General features: G+C 41.8%; 1 protein-coding gene across 2 annotated transcripts in view; it reads right to left on the bottom strand.

Moving 5' to 3' along the window:
* Positions 1-226: 226 nt before the first annotated feature.
* LOC124605472 (prolactin-releasing peptide receptor-like) overlaps positions 227-13,995 on the bottom strand; it is a 271,433-nt gene continuing 257,664 nt past the window's right edge. For both annotated transcript variants that reach the window (XR_006978648.1, XM_047137179.1), the window contains one exon: positions 227-459. The gene's annotated coding sequence lies outside the window, so the exon portion shown is untranslated. The remainder of the gene's footprint in view (positions 460-13,995) is intronic.

Here is a 13,995-nt window from a genome sequence, read left to right as displayed (position 1 = left end):
ATTAATGATTTTATAGCTGCTGCTATAACGCCTCTTGTGATTCGTTTTTTCGTCAATGTTCAAACGCCATTGAGATGCAAAATCATCAAAAATTATTTTTCTTTTCCTTCAGCATCCATTCATTCGATCCGGCCTCTCTGCAATTTCACTTATATCTACTTCGAGCTTAAGCCGTCATCTTAGTGTTTGGGGAGGTTACGTGACAACATCTCCTTAAACAAAATAGTAGCTTCCAATCCTTTATTTGACTTAAAATACATGGTCGCTAAATAAGTTTCATTTTCACAGTTGTAAGGGCTAGGATCTGTGGGAACGTAGTGAGTATCGTGATTTTTGTCAGGGGCGGAACATCTGCAGCTGGAGGTCGAAGTCTACGAGCAAACTCCCGGGGCTCAAGCGGAAGCCTCGCGCGCCGACTGACGTCCTCCATCCAGACTGCCCCTCGCATCTCGGCCGCACCTGCGAACAGAGGCGTAGCAGGGTAAGCGATAGGTGCCGAAGAGTCTGAAACCGACATTAACAGAGGTACACACTAACACAAAACATTAAACATTAAAAAAAAAAGACGTTCGTATATACGGCACGTTCGGTATTTTATTAAGTAAAATGAGTAGATGCTGAAGGAATTAGATAAGGAAATGAAGCACTTAAGGTAGTAGAAGAGTTTTGTTATTGGAACAGGAAAATAAAGGACGACGGTAGAAATAAAGAGGATATGAAATAGCCGATGGCAGTAGCACAAGAAGCTTTTCTGGAACAATTCCACGCACGAACTACAGCATTACATATGTGTCCTCGGAGTCTTTCCTGGTGGCATGCTATAGTAAAATATTCTCGGTTTACTAGCCGTGACACTTCGAATAAAACACTCGGCTTTTCGATAGCTATCCTCGCCATCGTCATCAAGAGTTAAAATCACTGACTTCCTGGCTTATATAGATGTAATAGCAGCGTCTGCAACCTTTCGGAGATGGCTACAGAGACGCATACTCGAAAGGCAAATTGGGCACCTCCCACCTCCAAAATAAGAGATATGTTACGCCCCATTAAAGAGAACATAGGCCTTCGAGTCCCTGGGGTGTATGGTGTCCCCTGTGAATGTGCTAGCATCTACATAGATCAACTATTCCCAGTGTTGTGGAGCGTCGTGCATAGCATTCGTGACGCGTCAAAGAAAGAGAAGTTCAGAAGTCGACCCTGAGTGAAAACGAGTATAAAATACAGTCTCAAAAGACGGGAGTTCTGGCTCAAACACCATTCCGCTGCAAAAGAAGAGGCCGAAATTAGCACCACAAGCGACAATTTTAACAGAGACCAGGGGTACACACTTAGTAGGGCATGGGAGAGTACTTGTGGACATTGAGCGAAAGCAATGACGTAGGCTTCATGTTTGCTGGACGCGGGAGCAACAGTTTCATACATGACGCCAGCCCTTCGCGGCGTCTGACGTCACTAGGTCCCGCGGCGGTACGAAGATGCTAGGAGCTGCCCAAGTTGCCATGAGTCACTCCGGTTCTCTCTGGAAGGTTCCAGACACTGCCATAAGAACTACACAGACATATCGCCGCACCAGTCCCGGCAGTCAGTGATTTTAACTCCTGATAACGATGGCGGAGACTGCATCGAAAGCTCGATCGCTTTATTCGAAGTAACGCAGCCTGTTAATCGATAAGATTTTTTTGAACACCGAAATAAGTGACCTCTGGATTGAAAAAGAGCTAGAATTGATCGACAAGGGAAAGGCAATTTAACAACATGGTTCGTGAAATAAACTAGTCTTAATCCACGACGAAACACATTATTATGATGGGCCAAGAAACTTTTAACGAATGCCGCAGTACACTACAAAGGACACAGATACGTGACACTATTTTTTCTGCACAGTCTCCAAGTCTCCGCAAAGAACGGTCGGAATCAATCCTTCACTTCCTCGACGATAAAAACCCGCTTCTAAGTCGCGGAACCACTCGAGAACAGCTGTGTGAGCGTCTCCGCCGTTGATAGTTGGAAAACATGTTTGTACCCCTCCCCCTACCCACCCCCCACCCGCCGAAGTGTTTTCAGCTTGCCGGAAAGATAGAAAACGTATTGTGCAAGGTTTAGGCTTTCTGACGGATGCTTGAAAACCTCCCAGTGAAAACGCTGAAGCAAAGCTTCTGTTGTGCGAGCCGCGAGCGTTGTTGCGTTATCGTGCAGAAGGACAATGCTGTTGCTCAATTTTGCGCGACTCCTCTTCATCAAAGCGTTGTACACCGATCCCAGTGTTGCACAGCATGAACGGGTGTTAACAGTTGTACACTTTGCCATAAATTCTGTGTACACAATCCTTTTCACAGCCGAAGAAAATTGTGACCATGATCTGATGGCGAATCTTTGCATTTCGTCCTCGGAGGCGAAGAGGCGTGTCTTCCTTTCGCAAACGTTCTCATTGTTGCACGTGTGAAATTTTGGACCCGTGCTTGATAGCCCGTAATTATTTCTTTCTACGGAGTAACATTCAAGGAAACGCAAAGACGACTAAAACCTTGCGCCTTTACGTACCGTGATCGTGGAACCAAGCGCCAATAAAATTTTCGATCGAGCGAGGTGGCGCAGTGGTTAGGACACTGTCGCATTCGGGGGGACGACGACTGAAATCCTCGTCAGGCCATCCTGATTTAGGATTTCCGTGATTTCCCTAAATTATTTCAGGCAAATGCCGGGACGGTTCCTTTGAAAGGCCAGGGTCGACTTCCTTCCCCAATCCGATGGGACCGATGACCTCGCTGTTTGGTCCTCACACTCAAATCAATCAACCAACCACAAATTTCGATGCTGCGGGCGATCTTGGTCTGTTCATACACGAGACCCGGAAGGCAGTAGATACCGGCGAACGACTGGATGCCACATTATGCTTTGACTTCTGGAAAGCATATGATACGGTGCTGAAACGTCGCGTAAAGAACTGAATACCTGCATACGGAATATCACACCATTTATCTCAATGAACTGAGCGCAGTATCACAAATTTTTTATAGTTAATCTCCAGATGGGAAAGTAGTTCAGAGTTTCATTGTATTATTACTGTTTTCAATACATAAAAATGACCTAGTGGGTAATGTCAGAAGACTGAGTCCTCAGGAAGTCCAGCGAGGAGGTACCTCACAAAAAAGTCCTTCGATCGAAACTTAAGTATAAGTTGTTAGTGTTGTATCGATACGAAATAGAAGAAATACAGAATATCCAGATTCATTTAGTAAGCATTGAAGCGTCACGGAGATGTTCGCCCAACTCAAGTGGCAGACGCTGCAGTGTGGTTTACTGTAAAAAATCCCAGATCGTACGTTACCAGAATTCTCGCACAATATATTTGCTTCCTTCTAATAATATCTCGCGAAAATACTGTGAAGACAAAATTAGAGAGGTTCGGAGCTCACTTGGAGCCATATCAATAATATTTCTTTCCACGCATCATAGACTACAGGAACAGTAAATTGGGTAAGTAAGGTACCCTGTGTCACACAGCATATGACAGATATGATAATATGCAAGGTGATTTTAAGAGTCAGAGAATATGTTTTATAGTTACGTCTCGAGCGTGTTCTCATACACTGATGAGTCAAAACATTATGACCATCTGCTTAAAAGCTTGTTTGTCCTTCTCTGAAACGAAATACATCACTGGTTCTCCGCATCAGTAATCTGACATTTTGTTGGTCGGTTTCTGAAGGTATGTGGTACTGGACGTCTACGCACAGGTCGTGTAATTCGCCTAAATAACGTGCCGCTGACTTGCGCACGTGGTGATTGCGTCTGACAGCGACTCAGTTGGTTTCCTTAGGTTTTACAACAGGCGAACCTGGTTGCTGAGACATCAACGTGAGTTCACTATAACACTCCTCAAACCACTGTAGCACAGTGCTGGCTCCGAGACACGGACAGTTATACTACTGAAAGGTGACATCGCCCTCGGGGAAGCATCAAGCATGAAGGGATGCATCTGGTTCACAGCTGTCAGCATGTCTTCCATTACTACCACAGGTCCCTTGCAAGCGCAGGAGAATGTCTTCCATAGTATAATACTGCTCCCATCAGCCTGCGCTCGTGGTACGCTACACGTTTCGCACAGCCGTTCACGTCGATGGCGGCGTTTGTGGAGACGACCATAGTCCTACAGTAGCAAAAATGTGCTTTACCGGAAGAGCCGACACGTTTCCATTGATCGAATGTTGAATCCCAATGGTCACGTGCCACTGTAATTGTAACTGACGATGTCGTTGGGTCAACACATGAATACCTTGGGGTGGTCTGCTGCAGAGGTCCATGTTCGACAATGTACGATGAACGGTGTGCTCCGAAATAATTGTGCTCGCATCAACATTGCGCTCTTTCGGCTGAGATTTACCCTACTTTACAGAGCAGACAAGCCTCCAAACCCCACGTTCTGTCAAGACTCGTAGACTTCAAACCATTTAGCGCCTATTAGTGGTTTCACTATCCTACTTGTTTCCGTAAATGCTCACGACAGTAGCACGTGAACATTCCACCAGCTTCACCATTTTCGAGACACTTGTTCATGGCTCTGCGTAATAATAATCTGCCCTTTGTCAAAGTCGTTTATCTCAATGGATTTCTCCATTTACAGCCCACATCTTTGCTAGGGTGATCCCCCAACTCCCGTGTCCGCTCCGCATCACGTGCCCGCAACGCCACCAGGGAGCATCCAACGTTGCGGTGGGCAGTGGACTTAATGTTTTGCCTTGTTGGTGTATGGAGGTGAAACGTGGACTTTAAAAGTAATATAGACAAAGAGAATGGTAGCGCTTGAGGTGTGCACCAGAATAATGATGAAGGTAAAGAGCTGCTGCACCGAATCGGGCAGCAGCAACGGGACAATGAGACAAAAAGAAAGGATTGCTTGACAGCACTTCCTTGAGGCAGTGGGATATATAGTTTTTGATTAATGGTAGCGTGGATAATCAAAGTTTTAGAGGCAGAAGAAGGCTTGATTACAACAATGTTGGAATAGTTCTGGAAGAGACTTAAGTAGAACAGACCAGCGAGCAGAGCTGCATCAGACCCACCTGAAGACACAACATCGATAACACCACAGATCCAATATAATTCTCTTTTTACTGAGAGATATTAGCCATTCCATTTTTCTGCATTATTGATAATCAAGACGAGAGTTACACCAAATAGCTACAATTTTATCGCGTAGAAACGATGTGAATATTCAATCTGAATTTTCCACGTTATTGGAGATCAGTCTGGTATCATTTGTCTAAAAGTATCTATCAACCCTGCTGCTGTTCAGACGGGGATGCAGAGATATTCTTCGACCATGATCGATCACACAGCTATGCTGTGTACGTTAAGTCATTGAGTGAACATCCAAAATACATGTCACTGTGGAGCCCCATCCACCTTCTGTCGCTGAGTGAACATCCAAAACTGATGTGTGTTGGGGGATGGGCTGACCCAGGATCATTCTGTCTTGGCAGCAAACACTACTCACCACTGCCGCGGTCTGAGGGATCCTTCTTTTCCGTACACGTGATGTCTCAGGAGAGAACGCAAGCCCCATCCACCTGCTGTCGCTGAGTGAACATCCAAAACTGATGTGTGTTGGGGGATGGGCTGACCCAGGAGCATTGTGTCTTGGCAGCAAACACTACTCATCACTGCCGCGGTCTGAGGGATCCCTCTTTTCCGTATACGTGATCTCTCAGGAGAGAACGCAATCTTTCCAGTTAATAATAGCATGAATATTGCCGAGCGAACTATATTATGTTCAGCTACTCGTATTTACTCCTGATCTTCATGTAATTTTGTAACACAATTACATTTAACTTTCGATTTTCTTGCCAGACAACAAGAGGTCGTACTCCACACAGCCCGCGAGTATTAAATCGGATTTTTCTCGAATGCAGTCTGTCATTTTATTCAGTATGCTTTTATCATACCGTGTAACTTCTTAAATGCTTTTGCCACTGTCCTATTACACGACGTACATCATACAATGCTTCTTTAAAATATTATGATAAATTCATTTACTTTTCCGGTGTTTTGTGATCTCGTCGGCGACGTTATGTCAAACTGTAATCTTCGTCCCATCTTGTTTTCCTTCACTTCCTTTTAACAATTATAAAACTTGCTCTGGTAATACAAAGATGTATTACCCCCTACTTATAACGTTGAGGGTTTGCAACTGTAAGTTTTTGGAGTCTTATTGCTAACATCTTCGAGTGCTAACATCCACTGTGACTGACAGGATATTGTTGTCTTCGACCACGGAGCTCCGCAGCCGGCTTGTGGATACTAAGTAAGGTGAATCCATATTTGTGTAGTTTGTAGGGCATAAAGCTTAGGTATCTAATCGTTGTGACCCTTCGATTTTCCTGCAGAATACTCATTTCATCAACTTCTAAATTCAGTGACTCCTGGCTATATTTTTAGATTTGTCAAAAGCGTTTGATGCTGATTGCTATAAAATTTTACTAAAGAAGTCCTTGGATAACGATATGCACATATACAGATGGCAGTAGTATCGCGTACGCAAGCTATAAAAGAGAGTGCATTAGGGGAGGCTTCATTTGAAAGCAGGTGATTCATGCGAAAAGGTTTCTGACGTAATTAAGTCAGCCCAACTTTGAACGTGGAGTAATCGTTATAGCTAGACGCACGCAACATTCCATTTTGGAAATCTTTAGGGAATTGAGTATTCTGAGATGCACAATCTCAAGAGTTAACCGAGAATACCAAATTTCAAGCATGATCTCTCATCACGGACAACGTAGTGGCCGACGGCCTTCTCTTAAAGACCGAGAGCAGTGGTGCTTGCGTAGTGTTGCTCAGTGCTAACAGACAAGAAAGACTGCGTCCAATAACCACAGACATCAATTTGGGACGTATCAGTAAGGACAGTGCATCGAAATATGACGTTAATGGGCTATGATAGCAGACGACCGACGAGAGTGCCTTTGCTAACTGCTTTACATCGACTGTATGCAGCGTCTCTCCTGAGCTAGTGACCATATGGGTTCGACCCCAGACTACTGGAAAGCCGTGGCATGGTCACACGAGTCAGGATTTCAATAGGTGAGACCTGACGGTAGGATTCGAGTGTGGTGCTCACCTCATGAAGCCATGGACCCAAGATGTCAACAAGCCACTGTGAAATCTGGAGAGGGCTCCATAATGGTGTGAGTTGTGTGTACATGGAATGGACTGGATATGGTTGTATTCGGCTACTTGGAGTCCAACTGCAGCAATTCATGGACTTCATGTTCCGACACGTATCACTGGGGCACAATATTCGCGATTGGTCTGGAGAACAATCTGGACAGTTCGAGCGAATGACTTGACCACCCAGATCGACCGACGTGAATCCCATCAAATATTTACGGAACATAGTCGAAAGGTCAGCTTGTCCACAACATCCTGCACCAGCAACACTTTCGGAATTATGGACGGCTGTAGAGGCAGCATAGCTCAATATTTTTGTATATGGCCATCAGCGACTTGTTGAGTCCACGCCACATCGAGTCGATGCACTGTGCTGGGAAGAAGTATCTCCGACACGATATTAGGAGATATTCCACGCCTCTTATCACCCCAGTGTAGATTGACTGGGAATAAGAGAAACTGCCAACAGCTGGATTCGATCTTTCGATCATATCTGAAACACAGCATACGAACGGTACGCATAAAGCAAAATTTTAACTTAAAAATATATCAGATTCCAAGCGTGATAACACAAGAGTCCCTCAGTGCAGCTTGTTAGCAACAATACTGTTTTGGGTATGCATCAGTGACTTAACAGACTACGTTAGATGTGGAGATAAATTCTTTGCTGATGACAGTAACATTATAACCATATATTAAACAATAGCTTTTTTATGAATTACTTTTGACTGTCACCTGAATTGTCATGAACTCACAGTACCACTAGCATATAAATTTTCATCAGCTTGTGACAGGCAATGGCATATTCTTAACTAATACTACTATATGCTCTCTATCTTTAGCAATGAAACCATATTTTGGGGTCTATGCATAAAACATGAACATAGTTTTCAAATTGCAGGAAAGGACCATTAAAATAATAACTAAAACAAGTATCCCGGCTCCCTGTAAAGATCTGCTCAAACAGTTGGGCTTTCTAACTGGGCCATTGTAGTACAATAGATTCACCAGTCCCTTTTTCTGAATGTGCTTATATGTGTGATCATGTATTCAAATTTGAAAGATATGTGTTTAAGCGCAATTTTGATGTAACGACACTGGGTGATGAACGGTACATATTTTTCTCATTTGAATTTTTATTGCATTACACTGTCCTGCATATGCTTGTTGCTATTTTCTATAATACTTATGATGGCTACTCCATAGGCGAAATCGATCAGCGATAAATTCAGATTATTTGCAACTGATCGCTGCATTCTGCAAGTTATATACCGAACAGTCGCTGCACACAGGAATCCCATGGATTCCAACATAGATATACCGATCTGTTATGCACATCAAGAGAAACATTAGTAATTAAGTCATAACCAGCGGCATTCTTAATAATGAGATAATAACAAGGCTAAACTATATTTAGCAAGAGTAAACAAGCACAACGGAATAAAAATGTAGAGTAAACGGCAAGAGGTGATTAAAGAGAAAAGTAAAACTAAATCTCAGTTAACACACACATCTTACGTAATTCATAATTCAATGTCGAGGATTATTTAGATAACACACCATGGGGGGAATGGTAAAAAATTAACGTAATTTAATAATAAAGTCAGTACTTTATCCATCTACAGCAACTGTAAGTATAATTGTTAAAAAAATCAGCAACCAGTTACACGAAAGAAACTTCACTTATTTAACGGATTCAGCCAGCTAGTGCTCTTCTTCAGAGGTCTGTACAGTAAAATATACAAGTAAGTATAAGTTAGATACGAATATTAGAAAATTTAAGGATGAAAAGTTTAAAAATTTAATGATCAAGAGATAGCACATGTCTAGAATTATCGCATTATTAGCAAGCATCAAAAATAAACAGGTATGTGCAGCATAGTACCGTGGTACTATAGAAATAAAAGAATCTCGCCCAGCCAAGAGCGCTAAGGTTATAATTTGAAATTTGAAGAGCGTTTGGATATTATGCTATAGGCATCGTTCAAGAAGGGATTTTTCGAAATTCCACCCCTAAGGGGGTGAAAAACAGGATGAAAAGTATTTTGAAAAATGTCACTATTAATGCAATTTTGAAGCTAGAACTACGAAAATTGATTAATCAGTTCCGACCAGAAACAAAGAAATACGTGTTTCAGCATTTTTGGAAATTCAACTCAAATGGAGGTGAAGTAGCCGCTGCCCCTGCTAATTACGAAGCTGCACAATGATTTGACGGATTTAACTAAACAACACTCAAACCAAGTTTAAACTTGACTACAACACTTATATGAACGCTAAATAAGCCACTGGCTGCTACTTGTGGGGAACTTCGGAATTCTCGATGAAAGTTACTGATACCTTACAAGAATGGAATGACGTAAATATGTTGGACGAAAGTAATCAGTTACAGTGAGAAAGATTTTGTGTTTATCTAAGAAAACAAATAAACTTTATTCTACAACGTTTTACGAATTGCTGAAAAATTGTAGCTCATGTCCATAGCTACGAAAGCCTAAGATAATGTTAATTATGTTACAGTCCTGCGGCCTGTTTAATTTTTTGATTTTCATAGAACGTTGCCAAACTTGTTGCAAAAGGATCTAAATACGATTTCACACCTAAATCATGGAACATGTAATTAATCTTTATTATGGAACAATTAAAGCATTTTTGAAGCTACAGCCATAATTACATGTCTCAATGCTTACGGATATTCAGATCCAGACGGGACGAAATATGGGAAGCTAAATCTACGAAAATTTGTATTTGGCTACACGGTTGGGAATAAAGAACAACGTGTTTCAGCGTTTTTAGACACTCAACCCCTAAAGGGCGAAATAGTTGATAAAAATTTTTATGAAATATTTCATTATGAAACCATTTTTTCTTGACTTCTCGCTGCAAAATAAAAAAAAATAGGTGTTTTAGGATTTTTTGGAAATTGAAGAAATAAGGGGATGAAATAGGGAATGAGAATTTTATGAAAATATTTCGTTGTATGAGAACATTCTTAGAACTAATTCTATGATACCTTTTATTTAACTTCTAGCGAAATACGTGTTAAAGGCTAAAAGTTACTATGGAAATATCGCCATAAGAACTCTAAAGGCAGTTTTAACAAAGTCCTCCAACTCTAGCTGGTCATAAGTAGATCCGGAGAAGATCGGACGACTGTGCTTCTATGGCCTTCATTAGCGTGGAAAGCTTAGAATATGTTGCAATTTATGAACAGCACAAAAATTCAATTAAACGAAAAAAATCTCTGCAGAGCATGCAGACAACGGGAGTGAAGCAGCAGGGCCAAACTAGTATGTAATACAATAATAATATGCGTTAATGCAGATAGAGTTCGTAAGTTCATACATATGGATGTAGTATATGTTCAGATATGGTATAAGGACAACAAACAAAAAGTACAGACTTCATGCAAGTACTGGACCTTATCAGCTGATTCCGTGCATATATTCAGGCTGCTCTCAGAGTGGGGATAGAAGATAGATAAAGTAATAAAACAAAAAATTACGCAGCTGTAGTAGCCATAAAACGTAGATGAAAATGCAAGTGCGCATAACCAGTGACTAAATTAATATATAATATCCTACATATTGATGATGTATAAAATAAGTTAATGCAAGCAACATGGGGCACAGTGGAGGGAACGTTTAGGAACTAATCGCCGAAACAGGTGTACTGAGGTCAGTAGCGTGCTATCAGGAAACCCGTCGACGAAAATGAAGTGCGAAGCATATTCTGGGGACGGAAGCTATAACTATAGCAATTGGAGAAACAGTTCTCAATCAGTATCTAATATTAATGGTCAGATAATGACTATAGAGAAAAGGAAGCTTATGCACCATATTGTATACTTCATACTTTAATGGATCGTACAGTGATGTCCCATTAGCAGGACCTGTGACAGACTCAACTTTTTCAGGTGGGCCACAGTGTCAACACGAAAGCCAAAAGTGTTACGTGTGTGTGTGTGTGCGTGAGTGTGTATGTGTGTGTGTGTGTGTGTGTGTGTGTGTGTGTGTGTGTGTGTGTGTGTGTGTGTGCGTGTGTCTGTTTGTGTGTGAGCAAGCGCGCGCGCGCTCGCGTTTGTATGCTTCTAGAGCGGTGCAGAGTAGTGTCTCTGTGTGTAGCGTGGGCAGTGACCAGCGCTGTGATGCTAATCAATAGAGTAAATGATGATATTAATGTGGCCGAGCGGTTCTAGGCGCTACAGTCTGGAACCGCGCTACCGCTACGGTCGCAGGTTCGAATCCTGCCTTGGGCATGAATGTGTGTGATGTCCTTTGGTTAGTTAGGTTTAAGTACTTCTAAGTTCTAGGGGACTGATGACCTTAGAAGTTAAGTCCCGTAGTGCTCAGAGCCATTTGAACCATTTGATTTTGATATTACTTATGGATGCATTACTAATAAAAATTTTTTGTTTCTTTTTCGATTGAAATGACGAGTCAGTTATTTTATTGGTGTTCTACCGATGATTTACAACTGACTATGTATGTACTCTTCACAGTTTTTTGTAGAATTCTGTGTTTTTTCATAATTTGGCGTTTTGCTACGTCACGTATTTCTTCCATAATTTCATTTCTTGGCCACCTCGTGAGTTCAGTTCCAAAATGTTTCTTTCTGGTAGGCTGTATGTTATACAGACTTGCTGTGCTTTAATCAGTGCCCAAAAATTTTGTTTTCCCTTTCACTGACTGCTTTTCAAATGTTCTCATCATTATTTGTGTACCTGCTCCTCGGCGGGTTTCTCCAAACGTACATTTATGTCGCTTAGGAGATTTCTGCCTGTCGTCAACAGTGTCCAGCTTTCACAGCAAAATAGGAATAGGCTCCACATGAACGTCCTACAGTTTCTTTTCTGTTTCTCTATTACACCACTTAATCTTTATTTGTTGCCTGCTCACCATTGAAAGCTCGTTTTCCAGTTGCATTCCTTATCCCGATATTCAAGATTCTTCTCTTGTCTTCTGTAATTAAAGAACTTTGACATTTTTTCAATTTTTCACATTTTGTTTCGTTATTTTTATAATTACACATAACTCTGGCTTTTTTACTTAGTTTTCAAATGCAAACTTTTCCAGAATTTCTGTAACAGTATTCAAGATTACTTTGGTTTTGGATGACAGATATCTCTGTCTGCAGACAGCAACTTCAGTAGCGGTCGAGGGCGACAATCACAACCGCACAGAAGGTGGAAAAGTCTTCCTTTCTGGACTCGCATTCGGGAGGACGACGGTTCAATCACGCGTCCGGCCATCCTGATTTAGGTTTTCCGTGATTTCCCTAAATCGCTCCAGGCAAATGCCGGGATGGTTTCTTTGAAAGGGCACGGCCGAATTCCTTCCCCGTCCTTCCCTAATCCAATGAGACCGATGACCTCGCTGTCTGGTCTCCTTCCCCAAACAACCCCAACCTCTTCCTTTCTGAAAGAGAAAACAGCACCTTCAGTATCAGCATAGCGCAGAAGACACAGGCTATTAGTCTGGACTGTGACCGAATGTATGCTGCCTAGGACGACGACGTGTGTGATAGTAACGTGATGCAAAAATCACTGGAGACTATAACATTATTTTCTTAGTAGAGAAACCATGAGAATCACAGAGAATGATGATTGTTCTTTATAAGTTTCTTCATAACTTGCGAGTGGTAGTCTGAAACAGCTCACCGTCTCCATTTCGAACAAACGTACAGTGGGGTTTGTAATCCCGTCTGTCTACCCCGTTTCTGGTTTTCTTTGGTTTTTCTCAGTCATTTCGAGCGAATGCTACTTCTTTAAATTCACCGCTCACTACAAGCATTAACCGTGCCCAATCCGAATTTGTGCTTAGTCTATAGAGATAAGAATTTTTTACAGACGAATGGAAAGACTGGTAGAAGCCGACCTGGGGGAAGATCAGTTTGGATTCCGTAGAAATGTTGGAACACGTGAGGCAATACTGGCCCTACGACTTATCTTAGAGAATAGATTAAGGAAAGGCAAACCTACGTTTCCAGCATTTGTAGACTTAGAGAAAGTTTTTGACAGTGTTGACTGGAATACTCTCTTTCAAATTCTGAAGGTGACAGGGGTAAAATACAGGGAGCGAAAGGCTATTTACAATTTGTACAGAAATCAGATGGCGGTTACAAGAGTCGAGGGGCATGAAAAGGAAGCAGTGGTTGGGAAGGGAGTGAGTCAGGGTTGTAGCCTATCCCCGATGTTATTCAATCTGTATATTGAGCAAGGAGTAAAGGAAACAAATGAAAAATTCGGAGTAGGAATTAAAATCCACGGAGAAGAAATTAGAACATTGGGGTTCGTAGATGACATTGTAATTCTGTCAGAGACAGCAAAGCACCTGGAACAGCAACTGAACAGTTTGGACAGTGTCTTGAAAGGAGGATATAAGATGAACAAGAGCAAAACGAGGACATTGATACGTAGTCGAATTAAATCGGGTGATGCTGCGGGAATTAGATTAGGTAATGAGACATTTAAAGTAGTAAATGAGTTTTGCTATTTGGGGAGCAAAATAACTCACGATGGTCGAAGTAGATAGGATATAAAATGTAGTCTGGGAATGGCAAGGAAAGCGTTTCTGGAGAAGAGAAATTTGTTAACATCGAGTATAGATATAAGTGTCAGGAAGACGTTTCTGAAAGTATTTGTATGGAGTGTAGCCATGTATGGAAGTGAAATGTGGACGATAAATAGTTTAGAGCAGAAGAGAATAAAAGCTTTCGAAATGTGGCGCTACAGAAGAATGCTGAAGATTATTAGATGGGTAGATCACATAAGTAATGAGGAGGTATTGAATACAATTGGAGAGAAGAGAAATTTGTGGCACAACTTCA

This window comes from Schistocerca americana, chromosome 3 (assembly GCF_021461395.2).
Source record: "Schistocerca americana isolate TAMUIC-IGC-003095 chromosome 3, iqSchAmer2.1, whole genome shotgun sequence".
NCBI classification, from domain to species: Eukaryota; Metazoa; Arthropoda; class Insecta; order Orthoptera; family Acrididae; genus Schistocerca; species Schistocerca americana.
Note: the sequence above shows the minus strand (reverse complement) of the source record. Positions and strands in the feature narration are given on the sequence as shown.